Below are 24710 nucleotides of genomic sequence, written 5' to 3'. Positions count from 1 at the left end.
ATGACCGCCCAAGACAGGCATCCCATTTCAGTAGCTTACTTATTTCCTTGATTTGTTTTTCCCTTATTTTTCCCCTTCAGCTGAGAACTTCTGTTCTCGTTCCTCTTCAGGGACACACTGGGCAGAGGGCACAAACAATTCCCCCCCACCCTTTTCCTTTTCCCCAAATCACCTATTTCTTTGCTTTCTACTGTGGTTTTGGCGTTTTTGGGGGGAAGGAAGGACCGCAGAGAGAGGGGCCTTTTATTTGGGCTTGGACACCCAGGGTTTTTTGAATTAGTTGGGTTATCAAGAGTTGTGGAAAAATACTTTCAGTCCATGGCACCATCCAGTCTCCTGATTTAACAGACCCCTGTGTGTCCTGGGGCTTTCTGCCTCCAGCCCCCAGACAGCCCTGCCATGTGCCCCCGGGGAGGGGGGGGAGGATGCCCAGGCGTCCTCTGCCTGTGCTGCACCAGAGGCTTGGGGTAGGACTGGCATAAGTCATACATCTCCTTTCCACTTTTTGGGTCACGTCTAAAGCTTGGAACCTAGCACAGGTATTTCTAAAACCTCTTCCTTAAATATCTCGAACTGCAGAAAGGAAAATAAATCTGATTTATGACCTGGTGCTTCTTCCTCTATGAATGTGTTTCTTACTGTGCTTCTCCAGTGTTGCTCTGAACCTTGTTTCATAAATACCTACATATAAAAACCCCACAGAAACCTCTATATTTACATTTATATTATTTGTCTATTCCTTGATTGCTTAATATGAAATAAACTGAATCAACCATTTAGGTTTACCTTTCTATGCTTAAAAAAATAATGAAATATGACAGTTTATGGCTTTTCTCCTCTGGATGGCAGTAACTCCTGCTTAAACATTCATGACCCGTGACTGCAATATCCCGCAGCAAGGGATTTCCTTTCCTTTGTCAGTGTGTTATCCAAAAGAAACATTTAATTTCATTCATTCTATGTTTTTTTCAAATCTGAATCTGAAAGTTAAGGAACCTTTCAAATAAGGAATCTGCTTAATGTAAAAATCTAATTGCATGTGTTCTATGCATAAAACCAGAACAGGAATCAGAAGAAAGGAATTAATGGTGGGCATTTGTCCCTAGTTGTATCTGATTACGTTTCATAAAAATGAATGAATGTTGCTGAGAAAATCAAGTTCCTTGACGTTAAACAATGAAGCGATACAAAAGATACAGAACTTGCCTGACCTGAGAGTGTACCAGAATACCTGCCCCTTTAAAACATTCTTATTATAACAAAGCACATCTGGATTTCTTGAGTGTTCATTTTTTACCAGTAAATACATCTAGTAAAGGTGATTTCCAAACACCCACTGCGCAGCCATGTAAGTTAGTTTAAACAAGAGGTATGAGAGGGAGTTAAGCTCTCCTCCCTCCACATCTGACCAAATAACATTTTTTCAGTAACAAAAGTACATTTACACATAGGACTTGGGTCTTCTCGCCAGCCAGGACTAGCTCTATTGCCTTGTTTTACTGCTGGTGAAAACGATGCAGTTAGAGCAACGGTTTCCAAAGATGAGTGCTTGTATTTATACAACTGAACCTGCACTTTGAGGGTAACCCGAGTGCCCTGACACCTTCCCGCTGACCCCGGCAGGCTGAGGTCTGTCCCTCAGAGGAGAGCAGCCTGCCCGGTTTCTGGGGCGCAGCGAGGGCCGTGACCCTGGCCCCTGCCCAGCAGCAGAGAGCGGTGCCCTGGCTTGCTGGTACACGTTATCTATCGGGGAGAGAGTTACTGATTCTATGTGCGCGTTCAGTCTGTGGGCTGTGAGCTGAGATGGCTAGTGGTGATCTAAAAGTGGTTTTCGAGAAGTGGGTGTTTTTCTACCAAGAGCTTAATGCTACCAACTCCTTTGAAAACCTTAAATGTTTTCAAATGGAGAAAAAATCCCCTTGGCTCCGAGAACTGAGAAAAACATTTCCGCCGACACCTTTTTCAGTGGAAAAAATAAATTTGACAAATTTGGCAAGTTTACATTAATTTCTCCAGAATCAAGATCAAATTTACATTTTCTCTCCAAATGGCTAGTGCTCAGAAAACCCACTTAGACTGCTCTATTTCTATCACTATTGTCCTGATCCTCAATAACAACTTAAGGTTCTGCCCATTCATCTATCTTTTCTACATCTGAATGAGTGAAGGAAAACACTTTTGTGGCAAATAAGCAAGTCACATAAAAGGTCCTGCCTAAGCACTGGAGGTCCTCTGGTGATAGAAACATCATCCCAGCTCTGCAGACACGCTTCGGAAGGCATGGTGTCTCCTGAGTTTCTTCATACGATGGGGGAGCAAACTTTGTCACTGTCCTGGAGAAAGAGCAGCACCTACTTGCTGACATGAACACAGCTCCGCAGTTCGAACAGAACCACTGGCACACAGTCTTGACCTCCCCTGCTTCATTGTCCTGGTAATTTTCTTGAGCAGCCTAGCAGAGGTGCTCAAAAAGCTTTCAAGACTGAAGATATCAGTGAGAGATAAACTGCAAATTACTCCCAGCTGCTGCCCTGGCCTCTTTTTTTTTGAATGTCAGGAAACCTGAAAAATAATCATGTGGGTGCAGCTAAGAAGGTGATATTACAGCTTGCCACAAAGCTGAGCTTTCAGCCTTTCAAAAGATGAATAAAACTAGATACATCATTTGTTACACTGGTTTTACTGCAAGTCCATACCTTTGAGATTCTCTGATTTGCTGCAAAATTTTCTTTGAAGACTTCATTAAGTTCTGGCCCTGGCACCGATTTGTCAGTAAAAGATAAAGCACTTTGAGAAGCTGTCTCAAAAGGTTCCCCCTTAGCACATTTGTGGAGACCTGTTGCTGCTCAAACTGACTTCTGAGCTCAGGGGGAAGGGTGGGGAACCCGCTATCAAGCAGAGAGAAAACAGGTGACTGGAGTTCTTTTCTGTCCTATTAAACATAGTGTGTTCTCCCCACTTCAGTGCATGAGTCTGCCTCTTCACCATGGTAGCAGGTAGAAGAAGGACAGATAAAGCAAAAAATATTAAATGGACTAAATAGCCAGCTGCAGATTTAATTTTACTGTAATTTTTTTTAAGTATAAGCTTTGTATGGGATGTGGGTAGAAGGTTTCTGCCATATAACTTCCAAATACCTCAGCTCTCTCAAGCTGCCCTGTGACCAATTCAAGCAGCATTCTGCATGGTCTCTTTTGAAAAAAGGTGTAATTCATAAACCTCCCTTTTCCCTGAGCTCCAGACAATGTCTGTACCCATTTCCTAGATAGCGTTATGTACACATGGCATAGTAGAAATACAGACAGAACACAAGCAACAATGCATTTATTTTAAACCCCCTATTCTTCATCTCCCTGATATGCTAAAATGGAGGCTGATGGAAAACAAAGATGCTTTCCTGTGTGATGCAGGGTGTCACTGTGACAGCTGAGGTCGGGAGGAGAGAAGGCATGCAGAACGTTTCAGGCTGAGGTCCAAAATAGAGAGATTTCAAGTTTATTGCGAGGACAGAAGAGCACTGTGCACTTGAATTTCTACCTGTTGGCACTATAACTAAGCCCAGCTAGTCAGAAGGTTATGTTATAGCTGGAGCTCGGTTTGAAAGGTGATTTCAAACAAGTTAAAAATTCCTGTTTATTACAAGCTCCTAAATTAAGAGAAACTGAAAGATGGGTTTCTTTCTGAATCCTGAATCGTTCTTTAAATTACATTCAGAGGTTATGGCCATTTTGAATTCTAGTTTAGAAACATGTATGGAATTTGTGCTAGCATTCCTAACGTCCAAAGTTACAGAACTGCCAACAGTTTGTCCAGAAAAACACTCAATTCTGGACTTATTTTAAAATAATTAAAAATAAATAAAAAATCTGTTGGGGATAGCAGCCCTGCCCCACAGACTAGAGATGTTTTGCAACCCTAGGAACTCAGTGTAACTGCAAGATGACCTGCCTTGTGTGCAAGATATGCAAAATTTCTCTGAAATTCTTCCTTCTACTTCTTCAAATTAATTAGCAAGAGGAGCCTTCCAGGACACCTGGTATAAACTTTCTCGCTTTCTCATGCAAATGCAGCGGTAGGAGCGGACCTTACAGCACAGCCTTCTCGAAAGGAGGGCAGGCTTGCCCTTTCAGTATTGCCGTAACAGTAGGATCCCTTCTAGAACATGCTTTCTGCTAGGTGCTGCATGAAGTTCTCTGCAATGTTATATGAATGGACAGTACAAATCAAATTCACCATAGCTACTGCTACTTTCAGGCTTTTTTTCAATGAGCAAGGTCTTGTTGACTTGTCTTTCTGTGTAGCATCAACTGCTGATTTTACCTGCAGGAAATCAAAGGGAAAAAAAAGTTTCTCTGTGTGGGAAATACACTTGTTTTTAAAAGAGCTGTTGTATAAAAAAACCTATGCTTTCTGGGTTGCTGGAGTTGCCTGAGGCAGTCTTGTCGTTGTTGATGCACAATACATCACGTGCCACAGAAAAAGGTTTCCCAGGATCGGCTATGCCCTTTGTACAGCAGTAAGCAAGAATGACTAAGGTATAAAAGGACATACTGTGGTGAAGCATTTTTGTGGGTGAGGTCTGCAAGGTCAGAGAAGACACATATAAAACTAATGCCTTCTGCAAGCCATGAAGAAGTTAGCAGGAAAAGAAGTATAAAGGGGAAAGCAATCAAAGGCAAGTAATGGAGGCGGCACACATCCAAAAAATCACCTGTACAACAGGGCTGGCTGCTGGGAAAATCCTGACTGATCCAGAAGAATCTTTTCTTCACGTGATGGCACAATGGGCTGCAGAGATGGGGTTAGTTCAGCATCCATAGGCTCCCTCCTGCCCACATTGCCGAATCTGAACAATTTATTGCAGAACAATCTGAGCAATATCTTGAATCCCGAAACCCAGTTTCACGCAATTAAACCGCAGCTGTTCAACGATCAGAGACTATAAATGAAAAGAAAGGACAGTCAATTTGCAGGAGGCATATGTCCTGTGATAGATGACCAAATTATATGTAAACCGATTTATAAACTGGTTTCTTTGTAAATCAGCAGCACAGAATACCTCCCCCTGCCTGGAGCCTCCCAGCTGTACTGTGTGTACCTGCGCTTTCTGTCTGATCTGATTTCCTCTGCTCTGTCCCCTGCTGCACTCTGTAGACCTTGCTAAGGTTGCAAAGGATCTTTTAAGCTACAAAATTGCCCCTGGTATAATCAAGTTGTGATACTTTTTGATGAAACTCTGTCTCTGAGGCCAAATATTCCACTGTTCTTACTTGTTACAGCCAACTTTTCACAACTGAGACAGATGTATTTGATAAAACTAAAAAACCCATTAAAATGAAAATCAAGCCTTTTCATACTCTCCTTTGCTTCAAGGGACACAGAAAAGCATTGAGATGATAATGGACTTTTGCATTGCCTATAATTATTCTGTTAGCAGCAGACTGGCTTTTCAATAAACCAAAGACATGAGGATACAAACCCTTGCATGGGCAAATATGCTCAGATTCCTTGATTTTGTAAAGTTTGCACTGGCAGTTACAACCTATTTAACTAATCCCTGGTGATTTTGGAAGGCTGACCAGAACGCCTTTCTGTAACCTCATCCCGGCAGCAAAGCTTCGCACATTTGGGGGTAATCAACACGTTCTCTCCTGCATTTCACATCTTTTACCTCTTTACAAAATCACTTATCCCAGTATCGTTATAATAAAATTTTAAAAGCATGTGATTGCTCAGATCTTTGGTACAAAAGTCCCCTCAATGATCCCTCCTCCTCAGCTGGATGTGTGCTCATAACAGGGTGTTTTGAATTGCACCCAGATGGCCAAGGTCTCCTGAAGGAGAGAGGCCAAAGGTCTTTTCAAGTGCCAAAAATTGCCAAGGTGTAGAGTTCTTGGCTAAAGGGAGTGCCACAGCTTTGCTTGAGTAACCATGCAGTTGAAGGGTATAGGGGCTGCTATGGCAATACAACCTAATACATCAAATCCTGTCTGAAAGGTATCTGAGAGCTAATCTGCATTTTACAAAGCAGCTGCAAAAAGAGCAGGTGATGCTAATTCAAGGATCAGTAAACCATTGGTGAACCTAGCACACACCTCTCAGATTTTCTCCAAGATTAAAGGTTCTCTTTTGGTCATCTTTCTTGGCAGGACAGAGCAAAGACTGTCATTTAGGTATGGGTTAAAGAAATACTCCCTTTTGATTGATGAAAGTTGTTTGCTGCATAAGGAATTGAAGCAAATTACATGATTTGTTTAATAAGATTTAATACAGGAGCTCTTATAAAAAATAGAAGATTGTCTTTGATTTCGTATCCTTAAATAGCACTAATTAAAAGTACCCAGTGGGTAAATAATAATCATCATCACCCCAGAGTGTGGTGCCCTACTGAAGCCTTGGATCAGTCATACCATTTGGGAGGAGACAGTTGCAGTTGAACGTGATACCCCAGACTTGTCCCCATTCCTGATGGCCTGTGCTCCTCCGTGGTTGCCCTCAGAAGCTGGATGACATGGTTCATTGCACATAGCCCCTGAAATGCCTTCCTTCCGCGGGGTGCACGTCTATGCATGGGAAACAAGGCAGCTCAGAGCAGTCTGACTTGGTCACATCACCACCACAGATACAGAGGGAAAAGAACCCTCTGACCTGGCATTTCCACTGCTGCATCTGTTTGTCACCGTGTGATGGGCATGAATAGCAGGAGGTGACAGGATGTTGATTTCAAGCTCTAAAACTTAGTTCTGCAGAGGCTGCTTCCAACAGGTGAGTAAAATAAAAAAAGAATGGGGCTTTTTTCATATTGATAAAACCAGCTGAATTGTGAGCATTCTTGAAAGTGTGCGAGGCTCTGATAAGAGTTTTATCAAGCATGTATTACATCAACCGGCGGCTACAGTGGCCCCCTAATCAGCTGGTTTTCCTAGCAGCAGTGCCTAGACAATACGCTCACATCTATCGAGGAAGCACTTCACTGTCAGCGGAGATGCTGTTCCAGTAATTCATGCTTGAGACCCGGTGTAAAGAAGGACAACCAGGCCCCTGCTTTAGATATGCTCAGATGCCGGGAGAACTGAGGCTCTTTCAAAAATCCTATTCAGTGCAAACTTCAGTTCTGCACATCTGAGAGTCCCTCCACCTTCATGAGAAAGAATATGTATTTAGTAATTTTGTTGGGGAGTCAACAGAAATAACTGTTAATGATTAAACACCAACCTGTGAGAAATGTCCTTTCCAGACGTGTTTTCAATACAACATATAATTAAATTTTAACAAGTTTTATTCAGGTCTATGAGGACTTTGCATAAAAGCTTTAAGTGGCAATGCAGAGGACAGAACTCCTGATCTAGAAAAGAGAAAAAGGCCCATGAATATAGTTACATTTGTTACAATGAGACTGAGTTTGCAATTTCTTGGATTAGACGAGGACAGACTTTGAGAGACTGCAAAGACCCGAGAATACTGAGGTACTTCAAGCACCCAGTTTTTCATCACTGGCAATATTAAAAACCCTGGGTAAGACTATTCTTTGTTTTATACTCATATAAATAAGGACTAATTCCACTTAGGGAATGCAATAGCTTTATTTAAAGGGCATTATTTCTGACCATTGAAAGTGGTGAGAGAATACGCCTCACACTGAAAATGAAAGCCAGCCTGACCACAGAACAGTAACATACACTGCAATCCGTACCTGTGAACCTCCTCTGAAAAAAATCTGATGGTTTTTCCTGAAGCTGTTCTGGGATAATTGTATCTTTGTCCATTATAAATTCACATATATTTTTATAAGCAAAGCAAGGGTCCCATTGGCACCATTAGAATTAATCCTTTAAGAGATTTCCAAAGATATGTCTTGCTTAACTTCAACGGGGAGTTAACTAAACACTCTACAGAAATTTTATTTTTCCTCATAAGAAACAATAGATCCCTGTAAATGTAAAGTAAGTCATACACAATCAAATATGCTGGCATAAAAGCAGTCATACTCTCACTCCTATAAAAAATAAATAAATGGTGCCAATAAAGACAGGCCAACATGTAAGAATAAACCTTTTGTTTTAAAGCATATATAACCAAAAAACATTTTATAAGCTTTTAAAATTCATTAAGACTCAGGCCTTGGCTGTTTGGAAGTCTTTTTCAGTGACTGGATCACAAGGAGACTGGGGTGAAGTCTGCGTTTTCGTGTACAGAGGCCACAAAATAATGAAAAAGATCAGTTTACTTGAAACTGGGTCCTAGTCTTAGCAAGTTGTGGTAGAAAGAGAGTAGAAGTAAATTTGTCAGGGTCTGTCCTTTCCTTGCAGCCCTGTCTGCTGTAGCCAGCACCAGGGAAGACTTGTTTTCCCACCCACATCCTGTGCTGCTTTTTGCTACCGGGCTTGGGGACTTGCACGTACCTCCTGCAATACCGCACCCTGACTTCTTACAGACTTAGAGAACGTAATGGCTAATGTGGTTGCACACATCTGCCAAACATATGAGTACTTTTTCACCCCAAAAGCGTTAAAACAGTTCATTGCACGAGAAAGCTGTCATACGAAATTCATATGACAGCTGTTACAGTGGAAGTGTCACAGGAATTAACGTATAGGAACATCTCAGTAGCCCATCTGAAGTGATATTCTCTCAATGCAGTCACCCACAAACTTTTCAAAAAGGAGGCAGGCAGTGATGAGGATATGGGCTAAAAATGAGCAAAACCCTTTGGCTCCATATAGAAACTTTCCCAGAGAGCACTGGAGTCCAGATTTTCAGTTCAAACTTCTTTGTGACCTAACGCTGAGAACAGCGCAGTCAGGCTCAGAGTATATCTCCTCCTTGCTTACATGCTGGCGTGTTAACATTTTCTGTACTTTACAGTAAGGATATTTTACAAGGTAACTAAGGGCTTGTGGATCCCTCCTTTAGGGCATAACGAGCTTGTGCGTGATACTTGTTTGAAGTCACTGAAATGTTCAAACTGCAATGCCACTTACAGCTGGGCGTGTTCCGGGAGGTGACTGCCTACCTTACAGAAGTCCTGCTCTTTTTGTGGAGACTTTTCCAACCTGGCAAAGCTGCCTGGGGCAATGTACATGTGAGACAAGAGACCAGCATCCTCATTTGCAAATGGAGTCATAGGACAGAAAGGTGCTTCTGTGCCTTAAATTTAACTGAACAAAATGCAAGTTTAAGCTGTCTCTCTTACAGTTAGGCTGTTGGATGACACACTCTTCCAAGGCGTCTCTTTATACCAAGGCTAAACATGCAGTATGAGGATTTGATTCTGGAATGGACTTACACTTCCTATGTGATAAAAATTGCTTGTGTCAGTCAAAGTACCATAAAAAGGGTATATACCATGTAATACCTAAAGGGATTTACAAAATCACCTGAAGGATGACTATGAATAGAGAAAGGTGGATATAGTACCTTTGGTAGAGTGTTTATTAACTTACAAGTTAAAGCAACAGTTGTTTCAGAAAATCAAACAGATCCCGTGGCTGAGTCCTCCAAATTTTGACCATCTGCATCACTCTGGAACACTCACATAAAAATGACATATTTGAAGAGTTGTGGCTTTTTTGTGGTGTTGGTTTTTTTTTTTTTTTTTTAACAGAAACATTTAATTCTCATTCACGGTTTGCTGTGAACAAAACTTCAACACTTCTAAGAAATTATAAAAGAAAGTGGTAAGCACATAAGGTTCTTGCTACATCTGTTGGGAAGCAGGAAAAAAAATCACAGATCACTAGAAATCCGGGGAGGGGAATAGGAAAACTGGAGGGAAGGATGGTATCCCAGGGGCAGGTATGTGGCTGTGAGGCACAAGTGCTTATTCCAATATATCTCAGAGTGCCTTGTAATGACATAAAAAAAGCATGAGCTCTACCTTCCAAGTAAAAAATGTCAGAAAGCCGCACTGAATGTTTTTCTTCTGAAAGACTTTTTCCAGGTTCTCTAGGCAAAGAGAGTGATCTAAACTAATATATCTCATGACCACTAACAGTAACATATTGCTTAGCTTGCAGTGCATTAGCAGTATCTGGTATCTAACTGATATGAAGCAACTCTTATTTCTCAGATGATAGAACCCCATGGCTCCACTGTGAGATTCCAAATTAAAAGATTTCCAGAGCCTATCACCATCATAATACTCTCTTACCTAGATTCCAGGGCTTCCTCCACAGCTTTGGTGGCAGTGTTTCTGCCTCTGGTACCTATTGATAGTATGTTTGCTGATTGAAGCTGTGAAAATTTCTGGTTGCCTTATTTAGCAAAGTCAGATCTTAGACATTTCCGAAAAGAGTGGTATGTGGTTGCTTGCTAAGGGATATGTTGATTTATTCATCCAAGTTTTGTAGGATAGTTATGTATAACTGTCTCTTATTTTGACATGTGGAGCTGTAAAAATAGTGACTGTTGGGCTCTGGAGCATTTCTTTTCTGTCTGGGTATTTGCAGTGCTAAAACCTGATAACGTGTTGTTACATGTTGATCCACCTTGAGAGCTTTTCCGAAATAATCTAGCCCAGTTGGTTTTGACCTTTTCCAATTTGCAAGCCTCTAAATGTTTTCCAGTAAGATTATGAACCCTCTCTGCACTCTGAATTTAAGCTAACAGAGAATAGCCTTGCTTCCCTTTGTTACTGGTCAGGGATTGCCTGGAAATGGTCCCTTCGCAGTGGTTGCAGGCCAGGCATCGAAAACCAAGTGCAATTTTATGGCCAACGTTACAACTAGAGCAACTTGGCATAATTCCACTGATTTCAAAGGAAAAATCCTTTGATAGTATCAGTTAGAATAATGGCTAGTTTATTGTACATTAGCTGAGGAACTTCCCCTGCCTTTAGTCCTCCTCTATAGCTTTCACTGTGAATAAGATTAAGCTCCATTTCAATGTAATTATATCTCCTTTGGGAAATATTCCTTACTTACTACCCAGACAAGAACACATCGAAGAGCCCGAGAGGAATCTTAAAAAAATTTTACATGGGAAAACTCATAAGAAAATTCTTAAAATTGTATTTTATGCTTTGTCTCAGATGTATTCTAGATGTCTGATTTTCTCTCAGACGGACAGTACCTTTTATCTCAGTGGTGCAGTGTAACATGCACAACTCTAATAGAAGTTATACAGTTAATAAGATAATTTTTGCTTGGCTTCTCCAATCAAGTAGTTCTACTGTTAAAATCTTGAGCAAGGTATCAGTGTCTCTGAATAGAATTACACTGATTTACACCAGATGATCATATGTCCAATTATTTTAAGATGCTTGAGATTCTTCATGAGTGCAAAGGAAATAATGTTGGTGTTTCTTCTGAAAAAGAAAAGCTTAGATAGGAAGGTAGATATTAGGAAAAGCAACAATTAGGTCTGAAATGTTAATAACTGGATATCTTTTCTGAAGATAGTTAGAAGTATTTACATTTAAAATACAAGAAAATCTCTGAAAAATTAGAGAAAAATGGGAAACGGTCTTTTATGCCGTTACTGCCTAGCTCACTTTGCAGCTCCCTCACATGACAACGAATAACTAAATAAAACTATTATTATGCAAACCACTCCAGCACAAAAGGGTATTACATATCTGGTACAAAAGGGGATTTCTTTAAAAAGCACAGCACATTCAGTGTTTAGGGTTTGCAGTTGAAATTCATGGCCTTGCTTGCCAATATTATCATGCAGCTGGCTATTATGCTATTGCTTTACTCTGAGGGGAAAAAAATCACAATAATGATATTCAAATGGGTTCGTATTAAACTGTTGTATTCTCTTATGCTGCAATATCAGTTTTAATGACTTTTGGCATCTCTTCTCTAGCACAAAGGTCACAATAAACACTAGCCACAAAAACCTGATTGCAAACAGAAAATGTCAAAACTGCACATCTTTTGATTTAAAAAGTTATCGCTGGAAAATAGTGTTAGGCATTATTTCAGTGTTGATGACTAAGATATATGATAGGACTAATTAAAATATTGTTCTCATATTTAGCTATGAGATAGAAGTTCATGTTTCTGTAAAGAAGGCTTCTGACAGAATCTCTTCTATTGGTGCTGTAAAACAAGGCTTTATTTTTTAAATTTTAATTCTAATCAATTTTTTAAGTCTTTTCAGAAATACTCTCCTATTTAAATAAAAGCAAAATCAGCCGCCCAAAAACATTTCTGATGAGTAAAAGATTAAATGTGGCCTCAGAAATCTTAAGCTCTTTATGACGTGACTATTCAAGACACTGATTTGCATGAGTAAATTACATCAGTCTTTACAGGGTTAGGTGCTTCCTGCTTTTTCTAGTTGTATGACTATTGTCAGCCATCTTACTAAGACTCAATGATTTTTCTAAAATTCTTTTAAAGGAATGCTTTGTAGAAAACAAGTCACATAGTACAATTCAAACAGTTCCAGAAGAACAGCTTAAACTTTTTTTCATTTGCATATGGCACATTTCTTTCTCTGCCTCTTAGATGCATACACCTCTGGGTATCTCCAGCCGTGTTTTCAAGTCCTTATTTCACGTTTTGTTTTCTGTTTGTCCTTGAGATGCCCAGCTTTACCATCATGGAGGGCTGAAAGATATGTAATCTGTGGGGAAGTCATGTACTGAAAAACAGAGGAATGGTGCAAAATGAACATTTTTGTAGGGGAAAAAAATGATTCCTTGGCATGGGTTAGTACAGAAGCCTCTCAGACACTGAACACACTGTGGCATCCAAACACTGAAGTCACAGTAGCCCTGGGTGTACAACAGATTAGTGATGGAGAAGAAAGCTTCAGAAAGCGGTATAGCAATGAACACACAATTTGAATTTCCTTACACAAAAATTGAAAGTACTAGAGATGCCACAAATTACTGTCCCAATCTCACTTGGTTATACATAACTGTTTGTGCTACCTGTTCATTTAATTATAAAGAAACAAATTGCTACCTTATTCCAAACGTTTAATTACTGTCTTGTCAGGTCTCGGGTGTGTTCAGAAAAGTAGTGGTGAAAGAAACCTAACCTCACTCGATATGCTTAAATATACACCAGGATCAGTGTTGAGAGAGATGTTAGCATTTGCGTACCATTTCGTTCCTAACTTGTATACATAAAATAAAATTATTTAAATTTACTACACATGATTAAGCCATCCTGACAGTTTTGTTTGCTGGCTTTAATGGAATATAAAAACATGTATCTGTCCACAGCGGCTTGGAAGCCTGCTGGGGATATACTGGTTTGCTAAGCTTCATGTTGCTCTGCTTCCACTGTGCAACTCATAGGATTAGGAGAACAGGAATTTTGTCCAAGAGGGTAACTGGTTGGAGAGCTGTGTTTCCATTCAAAGGGAAATTCTGACACACTGAAATCTGTTTTCTTTCACTGAGGAAAAAGCTTGAAACTTCATCCTTTCCAATAACAGAAGTGTATCCTAAAACTTTGAGTCACAGTAACTGAAAGGCTTCGTTTGACTGTTCAAATGATACAATTCTATGCAAACAGTGGAACTGCATAATTTGTGGTGTCCTGATATTTTTTGTACCTATAACAGTCTTGCTAAACTAACTTTTCCTTTGAATTCACTTACGTGTTTATTCACATGATGCTGTACTTTAAAAACCAGTAACATCAGAAAGTCAGGCCTTGACTAGTGGCACTAAGCTAAGTGGCACTGCTGAGCACTTCGTACAAGTGGCACTTGTAGCAGCTCAGAGGAAATGTCTACGGGAGCATAATCGCCTAGATTCTTTTCATGGGTACGGAGTCACCTCCAAAATATTTATCCAACAAGTACTTTTAGGGTTAATATTTTGGTTGTGGTACAACACCTTCCTCTTCGTGCTCAGTGTTCTGGGTTTACTTACCTACTGTCCCATTCACACTTCCTGAAGAAGGAGCAGCCCTACTGCCTGCCCCGTGCACCACTGTGGATGGTACAAGCTCCTGGACTGGTGACATTGGCAATGCTGTGTAGAGCATCCTATTAGACTAGCGGGATAGTGCCCATATACCGTCTTGTATAAATACTATTGCTCATGCTTCCATTCAAGTATATGTTTTTTCCACTTATCAGCCTTTTTTTTTTTTTTTTTTTTTTTTAATTCTGACTTTTCTGGAATTACCAGCTAAATAATACAGAATGAAGAAAATGCACAATACGAGACATACTAATTTCTGGCTGTGATTAATCAGTAATTATAAGCACACATCCCCACCCCCATAGCCTCAATTGCTAGTGAGTAATTTATTTGCATGAATTCAATAAAAGCAGACAAATTTCAAAATACCTTAAACATTATTGTTTTAATTGACAGATGAGCTTGTCTGTTGTCATTGCTTCCGAAGCCTTACATTTCTTAAACTGAGAAGAGACACAGTAGGATCCTGTTATCTAGATTGATAAGGATCCAGAAGCTTAACCAAAAACCTATAGACAGTATACAAAATATTTTGTCTTCGTCGCCTAGCTTTTGCTTTCAGGCTCCCCAGTGAGCTGCTCTCATTTGCCTGGCTAGCAAAGGAGAGGATTTATTGCTGTATTTTCAGGCATTTTTCAGTTCTAATGACAGGAAGTCAGTCAGACTCTGACCATTTGCAAAACTATAACGTGATGGCTTTTTAAGGAATTAAGTCCCCAGAGGATTAATGGTATTCAGGTCCTGGATATCCCTGGTAGAAGCTAAAGAAGGGAGCTTCTCATGCTGCTCTGGAAGACTTACACTTCTGCCTAATGCAGCCACATTTTGAGGCCACATGCCCTTACTGCTCCCCTTTGAAATGGATCTGCCTGACTTGTTTTTTGCTCAAAATACTGTTCAAAAAACTTCTTCACATCTTCTAGGCCATATTATTAAAACATGCTTGCATATCCTCTCTTAATTGTAAGTTCTGCTGAAATGTGAAGGTCAATTCTTACAAAACAGTATTTGCAATTACTGTACCAGAACCTAAAATTGACCATAAACTTAAAACCAGAGCACATAAGCGGACTACATAGTTTTCCCTTCAGTTAAACCATCAACATGGCTGCAGAACAAGGTTTTAAAATAGCACTATCTAAAAAAATTACAATGTTATGAATCACCACTTCTTACAAGACGATTAGAGGATCTCCCTTTTCCTGTTTGTAAATCCTTAGTCTTCACATTAAAATTTTCTCAGACAGGAAAACAATAACAATTGATTTACATGGACAAAAGCAGCTTTTCTGAGTTTTCAATCCAGCTTCCTCTGAGATCTCATTGACCTCCAAAGTTCAACTTCTTCCAAGAAAATTTTCTTTGGGATTAATAGCCTTCAGCATCAAATCATTGAGTGCTATAGCCATTACCAGTGCTATAACTAAGGCTGTATCAGCATTTCCACATAAACTCTTATTTTCAGAGATTTATAGCTTGGCTACAAAAATATAGTTTTATGCTGAAACTTGGTAAAAAAAAGCTGAATCTAGGAGTGATTTTTTTTTTTTTTTTTTTTTTGAGAAATCTGCATGACTCTGTGGGTGTTTTTAGACTAAAATCCTGAATAAGACCTTGTCTTGCTATCTGCATCCCAGTGGTGCCTTGGAGAAATCCCAGCCTGACTTTCTAAGCGTGCATATCCATTTCTGATAAATTATGGAAAGGCAGTGTAAAAGGGTGTTTTAAAAATGGTTATTCCCTATGTTAAAGATTCTCAAATTGAATCTAGTCACTGCTTCTCTAGAAGACATGTTAATCACTTGAAAATTATAATATTTTTCAGAAGATTTTGGCCAGCCAGACTAACACGTGAGACCAACAAAGTGCTCTGCAGTACCAGAGGGGTCTGAATGTTTCTGTTAGCTTCATGCAGAGTAACTGAGGAGCCTGCTGGCCCTTCAGCAGCTGGAAATGCTGATGGGTTAGGGGATGAACCCCCTTTTTAGAGGAGGCCCAAGAAAATCTAAGGTAAGGAGTTTGAGGAAACTGTGGCCTCCTGCCTCTTCAGGACCTATGACAGGCCCCTGGTAGCTGGGACAGAGTGTCAGGAGGGGTAGGGAAGGGAGAGGAGGCAGCAGGCACCTTTTTCTCCATCATCCTGAACAAAATCAGAGATGCTTAGGTCAAAGCCAGCAACAGTACTTACATGCTCTGTTTTGCACAAGCCCCTGCAGAAGAGGTTTGGAGGCACCACCAGGAGGGAAAGATGACAGAGAGATGCCATGGACCTTCCAGTTTCCCTTGTAGGTGATTCCTATAAAGGGATGATTTGGTCCTGAGTCATTGCCGTTGGAGATGGGAATACAAACATGACACAACATGCAAAAATGTTCAAGGCTACAGGCTACAAATACAATTGCTTCACAGAAAAATGTACTCAGGTAAGATGATGACCCAGTGCAACGCAGCGGTTCCCATAACTACTCATTCATTCCACAATAGAAATCTGAACAATCCAGAGACAACACCTTGTGCCCAACTCCCCCAGAACTGGTCACCAAAACTAAAAATGTCCCACCAGTCTTTCCTCACAAGTATAGAACAAATTGATGCCTATGTCCAGGAGCAGGACCACTATTTCTCTTAGCCAATACAAAAATACCTTTTCAGTCACCTGCCACATGAAGGGAAAGACCAGGACACCCTCTGGACTATCCCCTTGTTTGGGGCTTGCCCGTGACTACCACAGCTGCTCCTGCAATCCAGATCACCCGTCAGTTCATCCTGTTCCGTTTTCAAGCAGGAATATGTGGGTCCCCAACAGGCAAGGCTACATCCTCTGAAAACGCCACCCTGGTAACCACACAGAATCGACAGTGCTGCATCTGGGTAGGAAATACCAACCTTCACATCCACCTGAACCTCATCCACAAATCTTGTTTTGGGGAGCAGCTCATTATAACTAGGCAAACTCAGTCCAAACCCTGAAACTTCTTTTGAAGGCATAATGGCAGGGGAGCCTCGCAAACAGGATTAGAAGGAAGATAATGAGGTAGCTTTGCAGATGTCTAAAGAAGCTCTTTCCAAATGTAAGGAACGGCATGGGATAAAGCTTGAAACGGAGCAGCTGAAAATCTGAGAAGTAGATGGAGGAGGCTGGCGTCATGTGCTAATCAGTGAAAGAAGTGATTTCTTGATCCTGAATGAGAGATGATAGGTAGGATGAGGTGAAGCTATGAATGGCTTTGAAAGTGAAGACAAGCTGCTTATATCAGATAGGGAAGGAGTGTTATACTAGAGTCAAAGTGATGGGCTAGGAAAATGATCTCTGCATGCTGTGCTGTACAGAATCATGCTGGCAAAACTGTATTTTTCAAAAGCAGAGGAACGGATATTGCAGTAATCAACAGAGCTTGGTGATAATTTACATATGTATTAATTCTTGCATAATGTGTCAGTGAGTAAATTCCATAACTCACTTCCATAAAGACAATGATTTTTAATGATTTTTTTTGAAACTTTCACTGAAGCATGTTGCATAGGAAAATGAGGTTTTGTTGGATATTTCTAATAAGATTGTTTATACCAGCATTTTCACCACAGCATTCTTGTAAATTTTGTAGTTTTATAAAAGAAAAAAAATAGATACTTAACTGAAAATCCTTTTTACATGCTTTTTTGTTTGTTTGTTTTTGGCTACAGCTTTTCATTTAAATACAGTACCTGAGGGCATCCAATGGTCATATCCATGGCAGTTACACAATGTCTTAGCTGGTGGTCTTGGCTTATTCCTCTCTGGGCTCTGGTAGTGGGAGAGAGGTTGTCCATTACAACTTGGAGACGGCTCTGAAAAGTCAGTATGCTGGATAACACAGACATCAAGTCACTAAACATACCACCTCCTAGACATGCAGATTCAACAAGGGTTCTCCACTTTGTTTGGAACAGTATCCGATTACAGTGGTTCTGGCTGTAATACGTAAGAAATTCATTTTATTCCCTATTGAATCATATGCTTCATTTCCCTCATGCCGAGACTGACTGCTGCATACACGTTCTTCCAGGGCAAGGCTTTTCCTATTAATAGACAACTTGGCTTCACACGCTGAGATGAACAAACAAGGTTTCGAGTGCTTGCCTAATTTAAGTGGACCATATGTCATAAGGTATAGTATCCTGTTAGTAGACAATAAAATAAAGCAAGACTGAGAGGAAAAACAGCTTCCTACCATTAGCTGACCTCTCAGACTCAAATTTTCAAAGATGTTTGTTTAGGTGTGCTCAGAGCTGTTTGCTTATTCTGTGCATCATGAAGTTATATGTATTTCTCATGCATTCTTAATGGGGCTGATGTCTTTGGAATAGAACTTCTGAGTGTTACCACAACACAAGGGATAAGGTACTGATCCTGATTCCCTGCCCGCCTCCCTCCTGCCCACCTTTGCCCCGGAACTGCCATCAAAGTGTGACCAGCATTTTCACATTTTTTCTCATCTTCCTGCTTTGACTTTCCAACTTGTAAAACCTGGAATACAGTTGTTTACTATTTATTTAGTGTACCCTGATTGTAGGATATTGCAAACTGTCCTTTACTAACGTAAAATAAACTAGTGGATGAAGGTTATTTTTGAAAGCAAATTATATTAATTACTATTATTGTTTAACCAGCCCATCTCTGCTGCACAGTTGAAAGAAATGTGCTCTTTCAGATTCTTTGAGTGGTTATATAAACATTGTTCCTCACAAATATTGGACTCATTAGAGCTAGCAATCGTATTTTCCTGGCAAGTTGTCCAGTGCTGGGTGCAAACAGAGTCAGAGAACTAGAAAATGTGAAATATCAGCATTTCCATTTACTTCCTCCCACCCATCCCACGCATTTCTACTGTATTTTTTCCTTCTTTGCTTTGTCTTTCTCTAAACATCTCTTGAAAAATAACGTTGCCAGATTATTTAATTTAGGTTAGGGAATGGATAAGGCCATGGTCAGCTGACAGGCATACGTGCTTGCATTTTCTTAGGTTTTTAGGATTTGCTGTTCTGCACTTCCAGTATAAGTCCAACTTCCAGTCAGAAGTTTATGTTGGTATGAAAAACAGAAAAGGAAGAAATTGTATAGCTAACACAACTTACAACTTCATTGTTTTCTTCTTACACTACTTGTGTCCAAAAGCAGCAGAATAAAAGACTTTGTGTCTCAAATGAAAGAGAAAAATCTTTGCACAGAAACACTTGTTGGGAATGAAGAGGAATTTTGTGTGCATATTTTAACCAGTGCTCATTTGGCTGCCTTATGGGTCTGTAATACTGAATATTGCCTGCAGTTCAGATACTTAAAAAGCAGAAATTAATAAAACATAACAAATAAAAGCCACACATGGAGAAAAAGATACCTTTACAATCAATTATTCACATTTGCAAATACTATAGATGCTCCTCACCTTTCTTTCCTACTTAATTCAGTTAGTGACAGACTCAAAGGTGATGTCTGAAGTTAAGAGAACAGCAGCTGTGGCAAGAGGGAGTGAGGCTGATTTTAATCAACAGCAAAAGTTATGCAACACAAATCTCTACGGTGTGGCACACTGTCCTAGAGAAAACAATCCATGGCCCCAGTCCTATAAACCCTTTGGCGCTTTACGCTTGTGGGAGATGTCCATATGGGCCAAACTCATATCTGTGGGGTATCTAAGAGGAAGAAGAAAATTCAAAGCATCACCTTTGATTGCAAATTAGACAGGTCTGTCAATCCTGCCATGCTCCATGGTAATGCCTCACCCTACTGCAATTATCTGTGGATTTCTGGCCATTTGGCTGTTTGGCAACCCACCAGCAGGGCAGGCTTTCCCTATACCTATAGGTATTCCAAGCAGAGTTAAGGGCCAGAGGTCAGACACTTTGGAGGTACCCTGATCGGTGGCATGTACGCGTAGGGTCATCTGTACCACAAATCCTGTGCATTTGGGACACACTGTCTTTAGGTTTTGCAAAAAGGAATCTAGGTGTTTTGGTGTTTCAGTTTTAAAATGTCAAGAAAAATACTCTTTCTTTGATGTTTTCTCTTTTACTTAGACTAGTGGAGATGTAATTTAAGGAACCATCTTGGCACATGTCACTGACAACATCTTGGAAGTTTCCTTAAGAGTTTAGCAAACACAGACCTGGAGTTGCACTGCTGAATTTGATTCAGCTTGCTCAGTGCAAAAGAGAAAGTGAAAAGTCAGGCTTTGACTAACTGTGTGTTCCCTTTGAAGAAAGAATTGTGATTGTTGGCAGAGGAAGGAAGGAGTTAGGACAAAACAAGGGAAGGAAGGAGTTGGTTTTTTTCATTCTACCCACCAGTTCCTTAAGTATTGCTGCCAATATTATAAGTTATCTACAAGATAAACATAAATCTATTTATTTATTATTTAAATTTAATTTAAATTACAGAAAATTACATGTCTGTTGTGTTGAAATCTTTGAGTATTCAGAGAAGGGAAGATGAGAGAATAAGCATATAAGGCAGAGGTCATTTTGATGTCAACAGAAAATAGCCCCAGTCAGAAAGAAAGAAGTTTCTGTTCACATTTAACATATTTTTATCTCAGTACATATTTCTTTCATTTTAAATGTTATATCTTATTACAGAGATATGGTCAGAGATCTAAAAGTATTTCGGTTTCAATCTTTAAATGTTTGAAAGTATCAAAAAATGTATCTTTGAAAATGAAAGGTGATGGAGGCCTCCCTGTAATCTTTCCTGGATAATTTATTTTGGATATGACTAGGGCCAAAAGATGTCAAAATAAAAGAATTACTCTGAGAAATTTGTTAATTGCCCCAATTATTTAATGTAACATTTCCTAAGACTCATAATGATAGTATAAATGTTGATGTTATGAACTATGTTGTGAGGATCTTTTCTGCAGCAACACTTACTGTCCCAGCTATTAGGAACAAATTTCGAATATATCAATACTATCTTCTAATGCCCAGCTGAAAGATATGCATACTTGTTTAATTAAGGAAAAAGAAATTAGACAGGGATAACCGATTACAAAATGCAGCCACTTAATTATAACTTGTTTAAAAATTGAGTTATTTATGCAACCTTCCCAGAAGAAATGAAGGAAAAAAAACATTTGCAAACATTAAAAATAATAATAACAATAATAATTTGCATTACTTTTTTTGTCGTCACATTGTAGGTTACAAGTCTCACCACAAAGAAAAGCAAGAATTCAGGCTTGCATAAACAGCCTCCAAGGTGATGGAGCCTTCTATGAGATTCCAAGAATAATTTTTAAACTGAAAATGAAAAGAAGCCATTTCTGCAAAATATGTCCTTCATATGGTAAGACTACTAGAACAAAACAAAAAGGGACACAATATAGGAACACAATTTATGAAATCTGTAGCAAATTTAGTTAGAGGTAGATCAACAGTAAGGAGGCTATTTGACTGTTTCCGTTGATGCAATGTCTTACATTTATTGGAAGAATACCTTTTATGCATTACGTTAAAAATCAACCTTTCAATTTTTTCCAGCATACTTACAATACTGATTCTAAAACAAACCTTTTCTCTGATGCTAAGGAACACAGGTGGAGTAATGGGCCCCTAGAAATATAAGGTGAAAAATTTGTGAAAAGAAAAAAAATGAACTTTAGAAAATGAAGCAGCGTTTCAAGGAAGACAAAAATCAAGCAGCCAGACTTTGCCTTTAAAGATTTTGTAGTTTTGTTAGATTGTGTCCAGCAGAACCACATATTCAACCAGACTTTGGGGCAAACTTTAGATTCAATAAGTAGGGTAAAACATGTAGTTCAAAAACTTACTTGTAACAGTATCAACATAAACATTAAGGTGTCGCACTCTCATAACCAAAGGACAAGCAGGAAAGAAATTGTGTCATTCCCTTCAGTTGCCAAATGCTCTCAGCTACAATTTATTTGAATGGGGACTGAGGGCACTTAGCACTGCTCAGAAATTAGTCCTTAACCAGGACTAAAGAAACAGAGATGCCAACATCCAAATGGGGTTTTCTTCAGTTTGACCAAGTTTCCTAATGACAATCATCTTCATTTTAAAAATCTGGAAATGACTGTGATCTTACATGGTCTGAGTTTCTACATGGTGAAAAACTTTGCAGGATCTCTCTTCCTAATGGATGATGAAAGACAATGGATGTTTCATGTAGTATTTTCCTTTTTTGTCAATATGATAGCTGCTTTTTATTTAGCTAGGAAAGCTGTGATACTGCTTCAGTGAGTGGTGCTAAGTGTGATTCTGAAGAACGAGCACTTATACTTCTAGGGTATTTCTTTGTAGATCCAAAGAGAGGACAGTAATCTCACAAAGCAGAAAGGGACTAATGTCGGTATCCATTTGGTTTATAGTCTCTCTGGAAAAAGGTCACCTAACTGTGGGATCTGAGATTTAACCATGGAATAGTTAATTTTTCATGGTAAAGAAGCAGCCTTCCCTTCCCCAGTAAATAAAGAACTTAAGTGAACAATTCAGTTTCTCAAAATATTTTTGGGTGCAAAATTTGTAATAAAAATATTAAAAGTGTTATTTGATCCTTTTTGAGCAAGTGTCTCATGTGAAGCCAGTATCCTGCATGCCTTAAAATCTACAAAGCTCAAAAGCAAAAGAAAGTAGGAAAGGCAGCAATCTCTAAGAAACTTTCTATCCTTTTCAGCTGGTGGGATGTGGAATCCCGTAGGATGTCATAAAAGCCAGGCAGTCTCTGGAGAAAGCGCTGTGAGGTAGAGGAAACAGGGTTACCTTTTTGACATTTTACTAAAACTTTTACAATTTTTTATTACTACCTAGTGTCCAATAAATCTGAAATAATTCAGTTTTAGAAAACAGTGTTTCCCAGCTCATCCATAACCATCAGGAAAATGGCCAACTTCTGTATGTTGTCCTTGACTGGCATTGCCTAATGGAAAACTGCTGCCCAGATGTGGTCTGAGGACTCAGTATCTGATAGGGAAAGATTCTGGAGCTAACATTCAGGTTTTTAATGGCTCTGTCAGAGTTGATATTTGAATAAATATGCAAAACATAACCCACTCCTTAGAAGAAATAACCGTCTTTATCAGGAATCAGAACTTGTAATGCCTGTTGTATGTCTTTTCGTTTCCATCTCAAACCCAGATTTGTATTTTACCCTAAATCTATCTAGTGTCTGGAAATGTCTGAGTGCTCTCCTCGCTTGTTCCTGAAAACATATTTGGTGAAGTTTGAATTAAAACCTTCCTTTCCAGTTACAGGAAGTTTCATAAGAAACCTTCCTCTGGCCCATGCAGACCTATTGGGAACAGAGAAAAGATAGAAAATGCTCGCCACACGTAAGCCATGAAGTACTTTTTTTTTTTTTTTTTTTTATCTGTTCGTTGGAGGAAAACTTAAACCATGAGCTTCACAGGACTTTACACTTTAGTTTTTCAAAGCACTTGTTATTTAATGAATTATATTTAGGTTCAGTCAGGGTTGGAGGCATTGTGAAATCTCAATGGAACTACACCTTTTGATAGCAGCTGAAAGCAACGCTGTGGGTGGGCTAGTAAATTCCTTTCTGGGGAACAGACTATGATCAATAAAAAGGGAATTACAAGGAGCATATAGACTCACGGTACTGTAACTAGCAGGGCCTGTTCTTCCACACTCTGTTCTTGCTGTAGCAGCAGCACAATAGCAGCATTTTAAGGACACTTCCTGAAATGGATATCCGTCTATTTAAGCACCTCCATAAATAAGGATATAAAAGATTTTGAAAAAAACCTGAATAGTCTAACGTTCATTTATTTTTTGACACTATAGACTGTTGTACCATGTTGCCCCTGAACTCTGTTCCATCACTGACAGTAAGGCAGAGGTACCAGCCAGCCTGGCTGTCCCTGCTGCAGAGGGCAGTCTGAGCAAAGGTTTTGGTTTTTTTTCCAGTAGGAAAACTGTTTTGCCAAACCAACATGTAGAACATTAATGATCAATGTCCCAAATGTTTTCAGTGCTGGTTAACTAGAATTATTTTAAATTTTGTCTAGTGGAGTATTCAGAATGAGTCATGTAGAAATGAATATTTATGTTCCCTCTGACCTCAAACATCCATGGCCTTGTACAAGGTCGCATAAGGAGACTATGGAAAGCTGCCACGTAACTTACTTGATAATTTCTCTCCTTAGCTCGGACAGCTGTGTATGTGATATACGCCACGTGGGTTTTGGTGCATTCAGGAGTGCATTAAGTTCTCATAAAATTCATTTTATAGCTATTTAATTGTGAATTATGATAACTGTAAATATATAAGGAATGTTGGGGCAGGGAGACAAATTGCAAGGGATAGCATTTTGCTGCTGCTGCTGCGGTTATTTTTAAATCTGGCAGTGATTCTGTCACCATTACACACAGTTTTCCCCAAAAAGATATTCTGAACACAGCATAAAATTCCCAATCCAAAGACTAAGAATTTCAGAAAAATAAAATGCAAAAGCAGCAGCTGCCTAGGTTCTTGAAATCTTTCTTGGGTCTCCTAAAATTATTTTTCCAGAGCTACTGTCTTCTGTGTTTTCCAGACATATTTAAAGTCTGAAAAATATTTATTATACAGATACAAATGCACATATTAAAGAGCATGATTCAGATCAGAAGAACTGATGAGTCAGTCATATATGCAGCAACATAATGAAGCAAATTATAGGAAAAACTGAACTGGCAGTTTAAGAATTTCCTTAAACCCTGAATGATAGAACCCCAGATCACACTGAATATTATGGTTCTTATATATGCCATTCAGCAAGACCGGGACAGGCTGGAGAGTTGGGTGGACAGGAACCCAGTGAAGTTC

At 39.4% G+C, this 24710-nt stretch overlaps 1 long non-coding RNA gene across 2 annotated transcripts in view; it reads right to left on the bottom strand.

Annotated features, from left to right (window-relative positions):
• LOC308071415 overlaps positions 1-21961 on the bottom strand; it is a 50443-nt gene extending 28482 nt beyond the window's left edge. For both annotated transcript variants that reach the window (XR_013931187.1, XR_013931188.1), the window contains exon 1: positions 4712-21961. This is a non-coding gene — a long non-coding RNA (uncharacterized lncRNA). The remainder of the gene's footprint in view (positions 1-4711) is intronic.
• Positions 21962-24710: the final 2749 nt, after the last annotated feature.

This window comes from Falco punctatus (genome assembly GCF_963210335.1).
Source record: "Falco punctatus genome assembly, chromosome: 11".
NCBI lineage: Eukaryota > Metazoa > Chordata > Aves > Falconiformes > Falconidae > Falco > Falco punctatus.
This window is presented reverse-complemented; position numbering and strand designations above follow the sequence as displayed.